We start from the raw sequence: 19,970 nt of genomic DNA, 5'->3' as shown, positions 1-19,970 counted from the left end.
GAATATGTGGATTGCAAGTGTGACAGACCCCCATTTGAACTTTTAAAATTAACTGAGGAGATTCTTAAGGCCAGAAATTGAAGGCTGAGGACTAACAAGCAAGTAGATATCACCTTCATTATGATTTCAACATTAAACATTAATGTGACTTTGTCTCCAAAGTCTCTTATGGATGACAACATACCAATTATGATCTTTCAAACTAGATTATAAACTCTTTGAATTTAATGGTCAAATTGAAGGGTTGCATATTTCACTTTTATATTCCCAAACCTACATCAGTATTTAGCCCAAAGAAAAAATCCGCTAAATGTTAGTTGAATGACTTAATGAAATCCAGCCACAGGAACTAAATACAGTGACAATCTCTGCTTGTAACTGTGTCTTTATACCTTTCTGCTAACAATTGTTGGGGTACAAAAACTATAAGTGTCACTTATCACTGAACTCAGACAAGAAAGCAGGAAAGTTAGAAAAGGGGGAAGAAATCATTTAAATCAAGGGGGATACAGTGAAAAGAAGTAAATACTAGGCTGGTAGTAATAAAAATATCTAGCCCTAGAAGCAAAAGCCAGACATTCTCCCAAGGAGTTATCCAAGCACTGTTTTAAGCATTTTTCATATAATACCTCATTTAATTCTCTGAAATCTCTATGAACAAAACTATTATTTTTCCATATTTTCCAGAAAACAACACAGAACCAGAGTTATCTGGTGTCTTATTCAAGGTTTCACAGCTCCCTGGTGGCAGAGGCAATATTTTAACACAGGTTCCTGCCTGCAAGGTTTATACTTTCAAACTCTGCACCATACTGCCTTTCAAGACTGTTAGATCCCCATAGGAGATGCAGCAGATTAAGCATCTTCATTTCATTTACTAAAAAGGTTTTCAATTATTTATCAACAGAAATCAGGGAAAAACTCACGGCTTTAATTTCACTGAAACCTGGAATGCACACATACACATGCATGTGTGCACACACATACCATGTATCTTGGAGTTTAATGTCTGTTCTTTCTAAGTCTGGTATTTTCTTCTTCAAAATTCAAGGACTTCAGGGCTTAAGTACTATCACAAGACTTCTCTGTTGTTATTCAAAGATTAGAAGTTCTTGGGCACCAGGAAGATAACTAGCAAAGTACTATTTCAAGTTCCTCATCACAATATTGAATAAAATCCCACATAATCAGAACCTTAGTCAAGTGGAGCAAGTGTTAGCATGGGATGATACAATCAAATTCCACCCTTATCTCCATGCCTGCAAGCCCAAGCCTTTCCACACTAGAAAGGATTTACCAGTCTCCTGAGGGACAGAGAAAAGTAAACCTCAGAAAAGAGAGTGCTTCCAATGGCAGGAATACCAATGCCCCATGGTGACTGTAGCAATGCACAGAATTTACTGCATCTAAGGTATGTGCTTCAAGACATTAGAAAGTAATATCAAATGAAAGGTGTTTATTGGACTGGCCTCTAAAACAAATGCCCAATCGCATAGCTGATGAAAAAATTAGCTTGCTACTAAACATTAAATGGATCAATAATCTATTAACTCTAACCTTGTTAGCAGTGAGCTTGCAGTAGAATACGTGACCTGCCTTTTTAAACAAACTTTCTTCAACGTCTATCTTGGACTGAAATAATTTTCTTTTTCCAAATTCAGCAATGATATACTTAATACTCCATATTAGCTCAAAATGACCTTGTCCCTTTCTTCAAAGGCTATTCACCTTCAAGGCCTTTTGAGATCATTACATATGTACCATTTTATTCAGCTGATAATAGTATTCGTTTTTATTTTATGGGCAGCAACCACAGCAGAGGCTCAGATGATATTCAGTGAGTCTCTACAGTCAAGATGAAATGTTATGAAGCCCTTGATGACAAATCATCATCTCAAAGTCATTGTCTTATCAGCAGAAATATTCTCATCCCTACCCACCTATAGGCAAGAGTGAGGGCAGAGTCAGCAAACATCCACACAGAAATAGTTCTGATGGGAAGGGAGGGAGAATGGGAATAGGTTGATGGACAGGGTATAGTTTTAGCGTGAAATCTTTATATTCATGCAAGTTTAAAAAAAAAACAAAAGCTTATCTTGTAAAACAAAGCTATGTTGGGGTGGAAATGAGGGAACTGAAAGTAACCTTGATATGACAGGCCCTATTTGTGAATGAGAAAGACTGTAAAAGCAAGTATAATATTCCAATGATCAGGCAGCCACCAGGAACACTGCCCAGAGTGAGTGTATTTCAGCCAGACCTCCAGAAGCAAACATTAGTTTCTCTCCAAAAACCTACGTTCCTGCAATGACTCAAACCTACTCACCAGAAGTCTCAGGAAAAGGAGATTCTAATGACTTCAGTCTTAAGAAGGCACGAGAGAGAACGAAAGTTCTGAAGTAAGTTCTATTCTCATAAAACGAATGTTAAGTAAAGAAAAGCAAGTGCTAGACCAAAAGCCAGGAAAAGCGAGGCACAGCAGTAAGTTTAAGGCCAGAGCTAAGGAAGTATTCCACAGAATTTAGAATGAACAAATATTGAAATGACTGTCTAAGCAGGTTTCATAAGCCCTTGGAGTGAGGAAGCAAATACGGCAGGAAAGAAAGTGCAGGCCATTCTTAACATCAGGCAAGTGTTTCTGGGGGCTTTTTGGAATGTAAATGAGGAAAGAAGGACAAGCTCATCTTTGGGAATTGAAAGACTACTGAGTCTGCAGAAATCCATGGGCTGAAGCACCCAGTACTTAACAACTATTTTCTCAAGTTTTATGCCAAGTACTAAAGAATCAAAACTGGAAAGTCACAATCTCCACTCTCAAGAGTTTCTAAAAGTCAGGAAATGAGTTGTCTGATTTCTAGATGAATGTGGCCACTTGTGACAAAGTGATAGAAAAACTGTCCCGGGTGGTTTAAACGGTTGATGTCAAGGCAGGATCTTTCTCTATGACTGTCTTAAAAAGGTATGGTGATTAAAAGAGAAATGACTATTAGGCCTTTCCCCAATGAAACCTGCTGGGAAGTTTAGTCATCCTAAAGTTTGCTTTGTATCATGTGGTATTTAGAAACTCCAAATTAAATCTGTTCAACTGACACATTCTCGCCCTGTTCTTCCTGCTTATTCAAATTTCTACACCACACCTGTTTCTGTTTAGAAAGTAGGCAGAATGTAAGTTATTACAAACGCGATATAAATTTATTTAATTTATGTCAGATACAGTATAACATATAGTGGGAAAAAGCAAAAACAAAATAAATTTTAGAATGAGACAGGCTATGTAATTAATTTCAGTTATTTACTCAGTAAATAATTTTCTTTTTCCAAATTCACAGAAAAACAAATACCATATGATCTCAATTGTGTGTGGAATCTAAAAAGTCTAATTTACAGAAACATAAAGTGATTAATAGGTGACTATCAGGGGCTGGCCCAGCATGTGGGGGCAGGGAATGGAAAATATTGGACAAAGGATACAAACTTTCAGTTATAAGACAAATAAATTCTATAGATCTAATGTACAACATGGTGACTGTAGGGACCAGCCCCACAGGGTCAGTGGGCTTCTCCCTGTGTGCGGCGACGAGAGAGTGTAGAAATAAAAACACAAGACAAAGAGATAAAAGACAGCTGGGCCCGGGGGACCACTACCACCAATGCAGGGAGACCGGTAGTGGCCCCGAATGTCTGGCTGTGCTCTTATTTATTGGATACAAAGCAAAAGGGGCAGGGTAAAGAGTGTGAGTCATCTCCAGTGATAGGTAAGGTCACGTGTCCACTGGACAGGGGGCCCTTCCCTGCCTGGCAGCTGAGGCAGAGAGAGAGAGAGGAGACAAAGAGAAAGACAGCTTACGCCATTATTTCTGCATATTAGAGACTTTTAATACTTTCACTAATTTACTACTGCTATCTAGAAGGCATGACAGACATGTCATTTCTACCCCAGAAAAACCAAGTTTATGTTCTATGCTCATTTATGCTCTTCATTTTACTAACTGAATTATAAAGTAAGAGATTCCCTTTTATTATCTGCTATGATCTAATGTTGATCATTAGTAATGAATTTTAGAAGCCAGTTGGATAAGTGCACAGAGGAATAATTATTTAAAATAAAAATTTTCCCAGAATAACTGGTACTGAAATGGATGGCATGTCAGAAGATAAGTGATATCAACAAACCCATTTTCGTTAAGGAAGAGGGGAAAGAGATTTCCTAAGGGAAATCATGATGACTCAATATCAGCCATGGTACAGTTCCACAGTGATCCACAGCTTGAAAAGTCTGAACTTTCATCACTCTTGCTTACCAAAGTCATAAGCTAGGACGATAGTTCATCCATCATGGGGAGCAGCTTAGCCTAATAGACTGAGTAGCGTCATGCCAGCTGGACTTTGGGCAAGATACCCAGCACATTAGACTCATTCATAAAAGTCAGAGAATTTTACACAAACCCAAACCACAGGGCAACAGCTGTACTCTTAGAAACCAACAAGATATTGGGTTCAAGGCTAATCCTTATCATGCAGCTGAAGTTGAAAAAATAAAGCAAAACCAAAACTCACACCTCAGAATCTGCACTTGATAAACCTAGGGCATCAACTGGCTATCAGCAATATCATCAATGGGGTAATAGCAGAGGCTGGAGATTAAGTATATAGATTTTGAATTCAGATTGTCTAGTTTGGATTGTGACTGTGCTACTCAATAGCTGTCCGTCCATGGGAAATTATTTTACACCTTTAGGCCTTAGTTTCTTTATGTATAAACAGGAATTTCTGTACTAAAAACTTCATAGGCTTGTAGAAAGGATATAATTAATTTAAAGCTTTTAGCACAGTGACCATCATGCAGAAGTAGTTAATAAATGCTAATCATGATTAAGTTTATTATTTTACTATTATATAATGATAACCATCTAAATATATTAAGTCAACCAAATATTTCCTCTCTTTTTTCTTGAAACCCTTGGCCATGCAAACATGCCTATGAGCCTACACTCTGCTTCCTATCTCAGTATAGATAATGGCAGGGGAACTCACACAGTCATACAGTACGTCTGGTGGAAAGAGAAGTCCAGCCCCTCTGCCTGACTTCCTTTGCTTTTCATCTCTTTAATCCACCACCACTGAGCCCACAGGTCTCCCACCTGTAGGTTCAGTTCTGCTCTAACTCTACGCTAAACTAGGCTTCTAGCAGAAAAAAAAACATATTCATTTTCATCCCTTTCCCTTGTTCTCCTCCCCAAATCTAGTGAAGCTGAACTAAGACCAGCCCATTCTTGTTATTGTGATTTCTAGAAAGGCAAGATTCAGTGCTGACCACTAAGCTCCTTCACTCTCTAGCCACACTCCTTGTTACTCTGACATTATTGTATGGCTTCTACTTCCCCTCCTGTGTTCCAATCCTATTCTCTGTGCTCAGGCACCAATCTCTTGAGCAATATTTTCTATCACTAACTACCCAGTACCCCCAGTTTATAGAATATGACACCATATTGCTTCTTTCAGAAATGAGAGTCAGGCACTGTCCTCAAAATTTATGCACAGCTTTCTCCTTGCAGTCTTACATAGCATGGAATGACTCAGAAAAAATGTATCAGTCCTCTAAATGAAATTTCTGAACTAACGAGTTCCACAGGATGATTATTTAAAAATGTGTCTGTAGCCTAGATACAGATGAGGAAAAGCTCTTAGAATCTTATTGAAATCATGATGAGTCTGCCAGGATGTAATTTTGCTGTGTTTAAGTACATTAGATAGAGCTGAGCTGATTTTTAAATTTATTTCTGTCAAAAAGATCAATCACAAAATAGTTTTTATGAACCTACTTGTTAAATGCTCAGCACAGTATTAAAAGTTGTAAGTAATTAAAAAGAAAAGTAGACCACAGTCTATGATGTCAAAGACTTCTGGATCCAGGTGTGGACATGTACACACACACATATACACACACACACAAGCACACAACATTGATGAAACAAGAGTATACAACGAAAGGTGAAAAAATATTTTTTTAATTTGTGTATTATTCATTGGGTACAAGTACAATTTTGCTACATTAATGTATTACATTGTGGTGAAGTCAGGGCCTTCAGTATATCCATCACTGGAACAACATACATTGTACCCACCAAGTAACCTCCCACTATCCAACCTCGGCAATCCCCCCACCTCTCTAAGTCCCCACTGTCTATCATTCCATACTGTGCTTCTGTGTGTGCACATTATTTAGTGCCCACTTATGAATGAGAACATGTGGTATCTGTCTTTCTGTGTCTGAATTGTTTCACCTAAAATAATAGAATCCAGTTCCATCTATGTTGCTGAAAAAGACATGGTTTCATTATTTTTTATTGCTAAATATTATTCCATTGTGCATATTTACCACATTTTCCTTATCCAGTCCTCGCTTGATGGATGCTTAAGTTGATTCCATATCTTCGCTGTTGTAAATAGTGCTGCAATAAACATAAGAATGCAAGTATCTATTTGATTTATTGATTTCTTTTCCTTTAGGTAGACAGTTAATAGTGGGATTGCTGGATCATATGGTGGCTCTGTTTTTAGTGCTTTGAGAAATCTGCATACTGTTTTCCATAGAAATTGTACTAATTTACATTCTCACCAAACGTGTATGAATTCCCTTCTCTCTACATCCTCTCCAATATCTGGTGGTTTTTTTTGGTCTTTTTAATGACAGCCATTCTGATTGGTGTAAGATGATATCTCATTATGGGTTTAATTTGCATTTCTCTGATGATTACTGATGTTGAACATTTTTTCATATGCTTATTGGCCATTTGTTCATCTTCTTTTGAAAAATGTCTACTCATGTTCTTAGCCCACTTTTTTATGGGGTCATTTGAGGTTTTTTGTTGAGTTCCTTGTAAATGTTGGATATTAGATATATAGTTTGCAAATGCTTTTTCCCATTCTACAAGTTGTCTGTTCTCTCTGTTGATTATTTCTTTTATTTGCAGAAACTTTGCAGTTTACGTCTCATTTGCCTATTTCTGTTTTTGTTGCCTCTGCTTTTGAAGTCTTAGTCATGATTTCTTTGCCTAATGTCTAGAGGAGTTTTTCCTAGGATTTCTTCTAGCAATTTTTTTTTTTTTTTCTTAGACGGAGTCTGGCTCTGTTACCATGCTGGGGTGCAAAGGTGCCATCTCGGTGCACTGCAACATCCACCTCCCAGGTTCAAGCAATTCTCCTGCCTCAGCCTCCCAAGTAATTGGGATTATAGGTGTGAACCTCCATGCCAGGTTAATTTTGTTATTTTTAGTGGAGACAGGGTTTCACCATGTTGGCCAGACTGGTCTCGAACTCCTGACCTCAAGTGATCCACCCGCCTTGGCCTTCTAAAGTGTTAGGATTACATCTTCTAGTATTTTTATAGTTTCAGGTCTTACATTCAAGTCTTTAATTCATCTTGAGCTAATTTTTGTATATGGTAAAAGACAAGGATCCAATTTCATTCTTATACATATGACAATCCAATTTTTCCAGCACTATTTATTTTAAAAGGGGTTCTTTCCCCAGTGTATGTCTGTGTAGACTTTGTCAAAGACTAGTTGGTTCTAAGTATGTGGCTTCATTTTTGGGTTCTCTATCCTATTCCAGTAGGCTATGTGTCTGCTTTCATACCAGTACCATGCCATTTTAGTTACTATAACCTTGTAGTATAATTTGAAGGCAGGCAATGTGATGCCTCCAGCTTTGTTCAATGAATGATGAAAAATAAATAATAACATTTGCCACCTATTGAGGCCCTACAGGGGTAGACACCTTACAAAGAGTGATTTTTTGCAGCCTCACAACAACTCTGGAATTTCTCACTTAATTTTCCATTTAACAGATTGAAATTCAGAGGTCTCACCCTAAAGCCACAGAAAAATGGGTAGAACCAAAACTATCTGATGCCAAAGCTGATGCTCTTTCCACTAAAAAATTTTAAAAAGCAGAATACTAGGTTTCTTTCAGGTTCTTATTCAGTTGAAGCCTGGCCTTTAATATTTTTTTTAGGATATCAGGTGCAGAACTGAACTAAAACAATAGTCATTATATGGCCCAAATGCTAAAAAGTATACCTATTACAAAAGCTCAGCAAGTGAACATTTCAAACAAGCCAACTGGGATGACACTATTTCCCCTACCACAGATATTTCTCAGCCACTAAGACTTTAATGTTAATCAACTTGTGCCAAAGTCATAACTTGACTTCAGGACTGTAAAAAAAAAAAAAGTAAATGAATAGATAGTACTAATATATGCATATCATTGATTAAAGCTTATATTGTATCTTCACATACATCATTTCATCTTAGGTATTGTAAGAATTTGGTAGTAAGTGGAAAGAGTTGGTTTTTTTTAATTTATTTCCCATTTAAAAAAACAAGAATCAAACTTACTGCAGGTCACACAGCTAACCAGGGACCAAGCTCTGTGCTCATTTCATTACTTGATTCTGACTGGTCCACTCTAATGCCATTGCCGCTCAATGACACCCAGGACTGGCCACATAATTTGTGGGACCAAGTGAATAATAAAAATTCAGATCTCCTTGTCCAAAACATATGAAGAATTTCAAGACAGAAACTACAGAGTATTAAACCAAGTGCAGGGCCTCCTAAATAGCTGCAGAAGTCATGGGCTCATGAAGCTGGCCCTGACGACACCACTGCAAATTAAACTGTGAAATAAATAATTCGAGCAGCTGCTAATTGAACAAGGTAAAGGGTATGAATGTATTCAAAGTTATCACTTTTCCAGAACACACTGCAAAAGTGCCTGTGACAGATGCAATCCAAGTTGTATGATCATAATCCATAATCACCCTCCGCTCCAAAAATTATTCAGATTAGGAAATGTATGGCCATCAGCTTTTGGTCAAATCAGATGAACACATTTCTTCCCAAGTTACTTATTGAACACATTAATATGATTTTTTCCCAAATGGAATGCACTGATATCATTAAAAATGACAAGGTGAAGGCATCAGGAATGTTCATTCAAGAGCAAGGAAATTAAGATTGTAGACTTCAGCAAACCCACCTATTTGGCCTATGCTTCCAGTGTGTCATTTTGGAATAAACAATCTCAGGAAGGTGGCTACACAGATGCTTTTACAACAGAGTAAAGAGCTGAAATAAGCACCTGATGGTGCTATCAATTAACAGCAGATGTTTACAGGTGAGCTGGGATATGTGGTTTGAATTTCCAAAGTGAAATGATCTTCTGGTATGGATAAGAGCCTGCTGTTGTCAGACATCTCTACAGAATCCCTACACACTGTGGAACTAATTAGGTGTGAGAGCCACCTTCATTCTTATGAGGGAGAGGGAGGAACCTGCACAGTCACCTTCTTGTCCTGTTATCCATACTTTCATCTTTCCAGAAGATCTCTGAAAATCGGAAATCTTGTCCAGACACTCTAGAAAGATTTTGAACCAGAAAATGTGCACTAGGGAGTGAAGGAAAGAAGGCAAGTTCCAAATGGTATCTTTTTTTTTTTCCTTAAAAATTAACTACATGTGATCTGGTAAAAAAGAAAAAAGCATTTAAATCAACCAAATAGGAACGAAGGAAAAATTACACAAATGTTAATTTTATTTATTAATAGAAGTGTCTATGAATTACAATTTCTTTTTGAACACTCTGTAGTCATTACCCAGTTCCAAAACCACTTTCACATTCTGAGTTATTTGTTAGGAAGCACCTCACAGCCAGTACTAATTTTATCTTAGCTCAGGCTGCTATAGCAAAATACCATAAACTAGGTGCCTCAACAACAAAAATTTATTTATTTCTCAAAGTTGTGGAGGCTGGGAAGTCCAAGATCAAGGTACTAACAGATTCTGCATCTGGCGGAAGCCTGCTTCCTGGCTTATAAACAGTAGTCTTCTTTCTGTGTCCTTATATGGTGAAGAGAGGAAGCAAGCGCTCTCAGGGCTCTTAAGAATATTAATCCCATTCATGAGGGCTCTACCCTCATGACCTTATCTCTTTTTTTTTTGAGACGGAGTCTCGCTCTGTCACCCAGGCTGGAGTGCAGTGGCGCAATCTCGGCTCACTGCAAGCTCCGCCTCCCGGGTTCACACCATTCTCCTGCCTCAGCCTCTCCGAGTAGCTGGGATTACAGGCGCCTGCCACCACGCCCGGCTAATTTTTTGTATTTTTAGTAGAGACGGGGTTTCACCATGGTCTCGATCTCCTGACCTCGTGATCCGCCTGCCTCGGCCTCCCAAAGTGCTGGGATTACAAGCGTGAGCCACCGGCGACCTTATCTAATTCTAATTACCTCCCCAAAGACCCTATCTCCCAATACCATCACATTAGAGAGTAGGGTTTCAGTATGTAAATTTTGGAGGGACACAAGCATTTAATCCATAGCAGCTTCTTTAATCTGCAGCATTCCCACAATCTGTCTTTTATGATGTTATGTTTAGAAATGAATATATTTCTCCTTCTGTGCTTTTTGGATGTTTTATCATGATTAGTTATTTATTCTTAGTTAAGAATATTGAAGCAGTGATGTGGTGTCCTCCTTAGGATATCACATTTTATTTCACCCTTGTAACTAATAAACAGTCTCTGAGGTGACACTTTAATAACACACAAATATCTTGCCCATCATCAAAACGTCCCCCCAGATTTAGCAGCTATTAGTGATTCTTGCCCGGCACAATATTTATTATGTTGATCATAAAATGAGCAATTCCCTAACTCTAACCTGACCTCAACAATTATTGATCAAGTCTCAGCATTTACTGTAAGAATCTGTTTTTTAATTCATCAATCTATTACCAGTGTGCAATTATCATTTTCTATTTTTAATAGCTCATAATTTATAACTATACTTAATTATTTTGATGCTCACATATCCCAGATTTGGCCAGTGGAAGCCTATTCAAACAGTGACTCCCATGCCACTGAAGTTTTTTCTTTTTTACCGCTGAATTTTTCTTTTTTTTTTTTAAGTATTTTTCTCTGTTTTTTCCTTTTCCTAAAAAAAAACTGCACTGATTTCAGTTCTTATCTTCATTACTTTATCTCTTGTACTTTGTTAGGTTTAATTCGGTCTTCATCCTCTACTTCTTTCTTAAGGCTTAAGCTTAGATAATTGCTTATGAGCATTGTTTTTTAACTAACATAAGCATTGAAAACTATACCACCCATCACAGCTTTAGCCATATTCCACAAATTTTGATGTTTTGTATTCATTTATATTCACGTATATTTTCTCTGTTGATTTCCTCCTGGGTCCATTAACTATTTGGAAGTGTGTAATGTTTAGTTACAAGTTTCAAGGGTATCAAAGATATCTTTCTATTATTGGTTTCCGATTTACTTCTGTGGTCACAGAATATACTCCATATACACTTCAATCTTCATAATTTGATGAGAATTATTTGTGGCCCAGCCTGTGGCCCACCGTAAGTATTCCATTTGCATTTGAAAGGGTTATTTTCTGCTCCAGTTGAGTGTTGTGCTCTACAAGGTTCAACTAGTTCAAGTTGGTTGACCATGCTATTCAAACCTTCTCTATTATTACTGTTTCTCCTTGACAATTATTAAATATCAAACCAAATATTAGAGTAGTGTTTTGAAATCTCAATCATAATTATGGATTTTACCACTTCTTTCAGTAATGCTAAATTTTGCTTTATGTATTTTGAAACAGTGTTATTGTACATACTTTGGATTGTTGTCTTGTAGATAATTAACTCTTTTATCATTATAAAATTTTCCTCTTTATCAGTAGAAATAATCCTTATTCTGAAGACTATTTCTACTGATACTACACAGCCACTCCAGCCCTTATGTGATTATTCTTCGTCTTAAATATGTCAACCTAAAGAAGCAGCAGAGGTACAAAATATAATGTTAAAGAGTTTATGTATTAGTCCATTCTCACACTGCTATAAAGAATACTACCTGAGACCGGGTAATTACAAAGGAAAGAGGTTTGGCAGACTCACAATTCCAGAGGCTTAACAGGAAGCATGGCTACGAGGCCTCAGGAAACTTACAATCATGGTGTAAGGCAAAGGGGAAACAGGTGGCTTCTTTACTAGGGCAGCAAAGGGGAGTGTGAGCCTGGGAAGGAGGAACTGTCAAACACTTATAAAACCATCAAATCTCCTGAGAACTCACTCACAAAAGCAGCATGGGGGAAACCACGTCCATAATCAAATCACTTCCCCCCCTGGTCCCTCCCTTAACACATGGAGATCATGGGGATTATAATTCAAGATGAGATTTGGGTGGGGACACAGCCAAACTGTATTAGTTTACTTGAGCCAAAGTGCAGACAGCTGCCCAGGAAAAAAAAAATACTTTCAAGTTGCCTTGAGAAGTGCTCTATTCTGCCTTTGTTACCAATAGGTTTGTTTGCTTGTTTTATATTTTACTTTAAGTTCTGGGATACATGTGCAGAATGTGCAGGTTTGTTACATAGGTATAAATGTGCCATGGTGGTTTGCTACACCTATCAACCATGTCATCTAGGTTTTAAGCCCCACATGCATTAGGTATTTGTCCTAATGCTCTCGCTCCCCTTGCCCCACCTCCCACACAGGCCCAGGTGTGTGCACCAGTAGGTTTTTAAAGACAAAAGGGAACAAGGAGTAGGTTGATACAAATTTATTTAACAAGAATCCTCACGGCTTTACAGAAATAACATTCATCAGTGATTAGCTATACATTGTTGAACTATAGAGTATAAGTTACAGTGTCCAGTATATGGCATTGTTAGGTTAATTTTAGGGCTACTTGGCATCACTCAGCCTAGAGACTTATAGCAAGTGGCTTCAAGGGGTAATTACTTACTTAGTTCAAGCTGGAAGTGATACTTAACTCCTGTCACATTTCAATGCCTTTTTGGGTGTGATAATTTAAAGGGGCTCACATCCCTCAGATAAAAAATTTCTTTTCTTTCTCAAATACTTTTTCAGCCCTTTTCTTTAAGCCTATCTGGGTCTTTTTATTTAGGATGTGTTTCCAGTAAGCTGAATATAACTGGATCTTCTTTTTAAATCTAGTTTTACAATCTTTGCTTTTTAATTGTGCATTTAGGTTTAATTATCAACATTGTAAAGTGTAAATCTACAATTTTATTTTTTGATTCTGTCCTGTGTAAACCATCTGTTCTTTATCCCCTTTTTCTTCCTTCTTTTGGGATAAGAGAATATTTTAATATTTCATTTTAGCTGCACTTTTGGCTCATTAACTATATATACATTTTTGTTTTTTTTTGTTAGTAGTTGCTCTATGGTTAAACTATGAATCTTTAATCACAATCTACCTTCAAATAATATTATACCCTTTCATGTATAGCATAAGACTCTTAAAATAGTGTACTTCAATTCCCCTTTGAGTCCTTTGTGCATTATTGTCATACATTTTAATTCTACATATAGGATAAGCCCACAATACATTATTTTTTCTGTGATGATTCATTATCTTTCAAAGAAATGTATAATTATACAAAGTCTTTATATTTACCTTTTCCAGCAATCTTCATCCCCTTGTAGCTCCACCTAGTATCGCAAAGTCTTATGAACTTTAACATTCTGGTGGCAATAAATTCTGTTTTTCTTCATCTAATAGATATTTTTCTTGATTCTATTTTATAATATTTTATAGGATATAGAATTCTAGGGATTTGGGTTTTTTCTTTTACCCTTCAAAGATGTCATGTCATTCCATTGTCTTTTTTTTCTAGCTCAGTTTCAGACAAGAAGTTAGTGATTCTTTGTGTATCTAAAAGTATGTGTAATTTTTCTTTGGATGCTTCTGAGCTTTTCTTTATCACTGGTTTTCAGCATTCTCAATCTCTTGTGCCTTGGTGTGGTTTTCTTTATGCTCAACCTGCTTGGAATTCCTCAACATGTCGAATATTTGGGTTTACAATTTTCATCAAATTTGAGGGGGATGGTATAATTTTTAAAAAAATGTATTTGTATCAGATCTTTCCTGGCAACTGGAATTCCCTGATTGATAGAAATGTCTTTGTTATGTTAATGAGGTAATTCATCATAGGGGGCTGGGTGCCCTACAGGGTTCTGGGATGGGAACTGGTCCCAACCAGGGCAGGAAAACGGGCTGGAGATTGAGTTCAACCACCAGTGGTCATTGATTTAATCAATCCTGCCTACGTAACGAAACCTCAACAAAAGCTCCAAAAACAGTGAGGCTTTGGGAGCTTCCTGGTTGGAAAGCATATCAATTTACCTGAAGGATCACACACCCTGACTTCAGAGGACAGAAGCTCTTGCCCTTGCAACTCTTCTAGACCTTGCCCTATATACTTGTTCACCTGGCTATTTGTATTCTTTATAATTAAATGCTTTATAATAACATGCTTTCTTGAATTATATGAGTCAGTCTAGTGAATTATTGAAGGGGTAGTTGTGGGAACCCCCAAATTTGTAACCAAGCCAGTCAGTCAGAAGTGTAGGTGGTCCAGGGACTTGCACCTGGTGTCTAAAGCAGGGGCAGTCTTGTGAGACTGAGCCCTTACCCTATGGGGTCTGCACTAAGTCTGGTCAAAATTAAACCCTCAATTGGACACCAAGTTGGTGTCATAAAATTGTCAGGACTCAAGGGGAGAAAAATCACCTTCATTTCTTTGATTTTTTAAACTTTTACTTTTCTCTCTCTCTCTGCCTCTTAAACTCCAAATTTACATGTTAGAATCCACACTTGTGTTTGTCACTAAATTTCTGTGGGTTTTTGTCTTTTTTCATCCTTTTCCTTAGTTCAATTAATTTCTATCTATACCCTCTTAATTTCAGTAATCTTTTTTCTACCTTTTATAATCTGCTTTTAAGCCCATTTGGTAAAATATTTTATTAGAGAGACTGTATTTCATGTCTGTAAAATTTGTTATTCTTTTTAAATCTTTTTAAAAGATCTTCATTATGTTCATGTTTTAAAGTCATCAAGCATTTTGATAGTAGTTAAAGTCTTTGTTGACTCCTTCATTATTATCATTTCTGGGTCTGTTTCTGTTGACTCATTTTTCTCCTGGGTATAGTTAGCACTTTCCTACTTCTTGCCCTGTATAGTCATTTGTGATTAAATGATGGCCTTTGTCAATTTTTTGTTGTCGAGTGCCAGTATTTATTGTTTTTCATTAGAACGTTATTTTCTTCTTTTCTATGAGACAGACAAGTTACTTATGAATCATCTTTATTTTGGAGGTTTATTTTTAAGCCCCTGAGGGTTGGATTTAGAGAAGTCTTTATTTTAAGGCTACTTTGTCCCTCCAACTAACTTATAGCCCTTTTGGGATCTCCACTACATGAATTAGCTATTCAAGAAGAACTCCCCACTCTGACTGGTTAGAACTCAAATGTCTCCCAGCCATGGGTTACTAGATTTGAATTAACAGAACCTTGAGGGTTGAAAGAAGGGCTCCATGGAGTTCAAATGAGACCTCGAGGAGGGGCTGCTGCTCTAGTATGCATGTTTAGGAGCTTGAAAAAGAGTTCACAGGGAAATGGGGCAGTTCCAAGACAATAAATATGGGCTGTTTCCTATAAGAGGACACAATGAAGCTCTTTCTGGGAGTGGTGATAAAAACCTGTGTGAGGGGTGTTCATAAGATAACACTTACAGCAATAGCAAGAGATATGAAAGACAAGTTTCTTCCCCATTCACCCTAATTTCCAGATTCCCACTGGACTTAACAGTCTTGCAGAGTTCCAGACCAAAGCAGAGTAGAGAACAGTGGATTTGGAGCCAAAACAGCACTTAACATGAAGGATAGTTTCCTGAGGTTTTTGTACCATGTTCCTCTCCTATAAGCAGAGTGTGAAAGTGCTAATTTTTAGCATTCTTACCAACTTTACCAAAACCCTTGGAATTATCACATTTAAAACTCATGCCACTATATGTATAAAATGATATATCATGATTGTTTTGCTTTGCTTTCCCAGATAAAATTTTTGAGGCTGAGCATCTTTTCATTATTTATTAACCATTGTGCTTTCTTGCTGCCAGTGGAAGGTTCATACGTTTTATACATTTTCATTAAGTTGTTTATCTTTTTTTGTTGATTTGTAGAGGTTTTTAATGAATTCTGAATATCAATCCTCCATTTATGCCCTGCAAATATTCTCCCTGTCTTAAGCTTGCCTTTTGACTTTTTCTACATTTTTCCATAAACAGTTTTTAATTTAGTGAAGTCGAACTTCTGAATCCTTTCCTCTATGCTTTATGCTTTTTATGTCATTAAAATAAATTCTTCCCACTTCTGATATAATAGCCTCCTATATTTTCTTCCTGAAGTTTAAATGTTTTGCTTACCACATTGAGCTCTTTATTCAGAATTTATTTAACTTTGATCTCAATTTTTGCCTCTTTTTTTATGTGCCCTGCACACAAGTACATTCCAACACTCCATCCCCTTACCTAAATCCTGACTTCTTTTATAATTCAGCTTAGTTACTAATGCCTTTATGAAGCCTTCCCTGACTGCTCCAGCCCTCAATGACTTTCCCTCTTCAGCCTCCTAAGACATTTATCACTGAACTTTATATTAATGTATGCCTATGCATGATAGTGAACTAAATATCTGCAGCACTCAGGCAGGTAATCTTAATGAGTAAATAGGATGAGAATCAAGACTATAGGAAGTGTAGGGAGTGGACTAGCACATGCCCATTTCAGGGATAGTGGCTACTCAGCTCTAGCCAACTATTTCTTATGTGGTAGAAATAATGGTGCATAGGCCCAGAGTTGCCAGATCTATTATAGTTTTCAGGACAACCTAGCTATCTAAAACTTTTATGTGAAATATTCTGATATTTAAATATTACCAATTCATTTAAAAATATTTTTAAAGAATTATGTTGGGCGACGGGAGAGTATTTCCTGATAAGATTCAGTCATTCCATTTCCAATCTCTAATCTCTGGTTTAACTGTTTTTAATATGTTAATTAATGTTATTATTTGCCTCTTATATTAAATTATAAACCCCTTGATTACAGGAACACTCACTTTGTAGACTCTATAGAACCTACAGGGGTGAGCCAATGATAAATGCTCCATAAACTCATGATTGACTGTTGATTGACAGTATACATCATATTCGTACGCTGAGCCACAGTCCTCTCCACAATCATGTGCTGAGGAGAGGACTAGCTTGCACGAGGTACCATAACCAAGAAGGCTGCTCATCTCATGAGTGTTTGTCATTCTAGTGAGACCCACATTCATGGAAAACACATCTCCCAAAGCTGTGATCATCCCAGCCTAGGAGTGGGATGCCAGGACACATTCTGGACACTCTACCAGGACATATCAAACCTAAGAACTTTTAAGTATCAGTGATCTGGGTTGTACAAAAACCAGCTGCCCACTTCTCATAGAAGCATAGAGGAGTAGAAAGAAGTAGGGAAGACCTCCAATGCCTTTGTCTTTTAGGAAAATAAAATCCTGACTCTGAGGATAGTCACGGCATGGCCATTGCTGTCTGTTTATCATCCTGCATCCTAACCCTCAGAGTCAGCAACCCCACACTATCAAGCTCACAGACAGCCTAAGGAATGATCCAAAGACCCCTCTCTCTAGTGAAAGCAGGCTTGGACCAGGAACCAAACACTCAAATTCAAAGCCTGAGTTCATCTCTGAGAGGAGGCCTGGCTGAGATGTCTGGCCTCTCAGACACTCTGTCTTTTCATTTTTAAGGAAAGAACAAGCAGACTGCATCTCCTCAGTGGGAGAAGCGCAGTGCCGGGGTGGTAAAAGGCACAGACTCTCAGACCAGCCATGAATATGAACCTAGCTGAGAGGCCGAGAAAACGTTACTTAACTAACCTCCCTGTACTTGAGTTTCCACAGCTACGAAATGAGGTCAAATAGTAAACTTAGCCCACTAGGTTGTTCAGAAGATCAAATGACATTTTAACTGTAAAGCTCACTGCAAATTGTTGGTTTGAGATCACAGGCGTGAGAGAAGTTGGTAGACTGCATGGTGTCATTATTACAGGCTCTTTTGCTCTGCTCCCTAGAGCTGTCCCCACACCATACAAAGTGACAGTTTTATTATTGTTGTTGTTCCTTCTCCAAGATTTCAAGTTCATGTGAGGGAAAATTTCTCAGTAGGATCTATTTCTGTTGAAAGTTAGTGTGTGGCCAACTCTAAGGCCGTAAAACTTTCATCCCGTTCCATACATTCACCTGGAAATAGGCCTGAGCAAAATCAATTCTATGGGAGCAAAAGACTCCTTCAGGATCTTGCATGCAAAAAGTCCTAAAAGTTACTAAGACTGCATTTCTCAGTGCGTATCTCTGTATTATAGGGTGTCTGAATGTACCTCTCTGCATCACTCTGTATCTCCGTGAATCTAAGTCTATGTATGTCAACTTCTGTGCATCTTTCTGTGTATCCTGGACTATTTCTATACACGGGAGTACTTGTGTGTGTCTTTGTTTGTGTGTGTCTTTTTGTGTATAACTGTGTGTCTCTCCATGAAACTATATCTATGTCTCTATGTGCCTATGTGCATGTGACTCTATCTCTATGTCGTGAAGGTGTGTCTATGTGTATCTGTGTCTATGTGCATTTTTCCTTTTTTTTTTTTTTGAGATGGAGTCTCACTCTGTCACTCAGGCTGGAGTGCAGTGGTGAGATCTCGGCTCACTGCAACCTCTGCCTCCCGGGTTCAAGAGATTCTCCTGCCTCAGCCTCCTGAGTATCTGGGACTACAGGCACATGCCACCATGCCCAGCTAATTTTTGTATTTTTTTTAGTAGAGACGGGATTTCACCATATTGGCCAGGATGGTCTCGAACTCCTGACCTCGTGATCTGCCTACCTCAACCTCCCAAAGTGCTGAGATTACAGGCATGAGCCACCGCACCCAGCCTCTCTGTGCATTTTTCTAAGAAGTTCTAGGATTGCATTTCAGCACAGAGATGTGCCTAAATATGTGTCTGTGTCTGTTTCTGCGTCAGGAGCCATAGTCTATAACCATGTGTGTGTATGTCTAATAGGGTTGTGTCTAGTTTCTTCTGTCTGTGTTATATCTGTCAGTGAAACTCCCCTTTTATATCCCATGCCATGTACATGTGTGTTTATGTGACAAAAGACAGAACTGAGCAACTTCAATTTGGCTCATCGGTGATCCTAGGTTACTCCGTGTTGTGGTCAAACCAACCCTTAGAAAACATAGGCTATTAGTTCTCCAACCTGTCTGCTGAGGCTCCAAGGAGCTTTTAAAGAAACCCTGATGCCCAAACTCCACTTGTAGATATTAAAATTGCCATTTCTGGCTTTGCAGTGGAGTCTGGACATGAGAGCTTGGTAAAGCACCCCAGGTGATTCTAATGTGCAGCCATGGCTGAGAAGAACTGTACCAGGGTCTCTACCATTCTCCCTGGAAAGCTGAAAACTACTTTCCTTGCCTTTCACATCAATACTATCAGTGGGGAGGCTGAGGGAGTTTTGAATAATTTGCCCTGTGTGAAAAGGACAGAGCCCCCCATCTACCTTCTTGCTGAGGAGGGAGGCGCACTGTGAATCCACACTCTTCAAATTAACCTGTGAGATGACTGAGGAAAAATTCTCCGAGCCCAATCCTTCTTTCTTATCAGCAGATATTCACTTTCTACATCTATATCTAATTAAAAAGATGTACTGCTACCTTAATTTCCATATAAACTCATCACATTTATTGCAAGTGTTTGGCAAACCAAAGGAGGATTTATTAGTATAATAAACAAAGTGTTTCATAGAAATTTAAATGCATTTTTTAGCATACTTTACCAATAAAAAGAAAGAAGAGAGGTCCAGAATGGAACAATACCTCTCATCTGTGGAAATAGAAATCTAAAGATAGAAATGAGGGATAATCTAAAAAGACAAAGGAAAAGCAATGAAACCTCAGATGCTTAGACAATGAAAAGCAGGGCCACCCTAGCCCATAAAATACTTTTGTACATATTAGAGAAAGACACCCCTCCCCAG

Source organism: Hylobates moloch, unplaced genomic scaffold (genome assembly GCF_009828535.3).
Source record: "Hylobates moloch isolate HMO894 unplaced genomic scaffold, HMol_V3 SCAFFOLD_3, whole genome shotgun sequence".
Lineage (NCBI taxonomy): Eukaryota > Metazoa > Chordata > Mammalia > Primates > Hylobatidae > Hylobates > Hylobates moloch.
This window is presented reverse-complemented; position numbering follows the sequence as displayed.